Source organism: Lathyrus oleraceus, chromosome 1 (genome assembly GCF_024323335.1).
Source record: "Lathyrus oleraceus cultivar Zhongwan6 chromosome 1, CAAS_Psat_ZW6_1.0, whole genome shotgun sequence".
In the NCBI taxonomy this organism is placed as follows: domain Eukaryota; kingdom Viridiplantae; phylum Streptophyta; class Magnoliopsida; order Fabales; family Fabaceae; genus Lathyrus; species Lathyrus oleraceus.
This window is the reverse complement of record NC_066579.1, coordinates 13870115-13871094: the sequence shown is the minus strand read 5'-3', so window position 1 is coordinate 13871094 and position 980 is coordinate 13870115.

The following is a 980-nucleotide window of genomic DNA, read 5'->3' as shown; positions in this document are numbered from 1 at the left end:
AATCCATTTTGATACGTAGTCAACCGCTACGAGTATGTACTTGTTACCGAAAGAAGGTGGAAAAGGTCCCATGAAATCTATTCCCCACACGTCGAAAATCTCTACTTCCAAAATGCCCTTTTGTGGCATCTCGTCACGTCTAGATATGTTTCCTGTGCGTTGACGTCTATCACATTTCTTGATAGCCGCATGCACATCCTTCCATATGTTTGGCCAGTAAAGACCGGCTTGTAGGATTTTGGAGCAGGTCTTGGATGTACTTGCATGTCAATCATAAGGAGCTGAGTTACAGTGTTGGATTATATTTTCTATCTCTTCTTCAGGTATACACCGACGGAAAATACCATCGGGGGCTCTTTTGAAAAGTAAAGGGTCATCCCAGTAATAATGTTTTATGTTATGGAAGAATCGTTTCTTTTGTTGGTAAGATAAATTAGGTGGAACTATTCCGGCAGCTAAATAATTGACGAAGTCAGCGTACCATGGTGTAACACATATAGTTAAGGTGGTCTCTACCTGTTTATTAGCTTTATTTTCTTCCAAAGTAGCTATAAGTTTATCGTACGAGAAATCATCGTTGATCGATGTTCTTTCCGGTTCCAGGTTTTCGAGTCTAGAGAGGTGATCTGCTACTACGTTTTCAGTTCCTTTCTTATCTTTGATTTCCAAATCGAATTCTTGTAGCAACAAGATCCACCTTAGGAGTCTAGGTTTGGCATCCTTTTTTGTTAAGAGGTACTTAATGGCGGCGTGGTCAGTGTAAACGATTATTTTAGCTCCGACCAAGTAAGAACGAAATTTATCTAGTGCAAACACTACTGCTAGAAGTTCTTTCTCGGTTGTGGCGTAATTCATTTGTGCTTCATCTAGAGTTCTACTTGCGTAATATAAGACGTGAAGCTTTTTATCCTTTCGTTGTCCTAAAACAGCGCCCACGGCGTAATCACTTGCGTCACACATTATTTCGAATGGTTCATTCC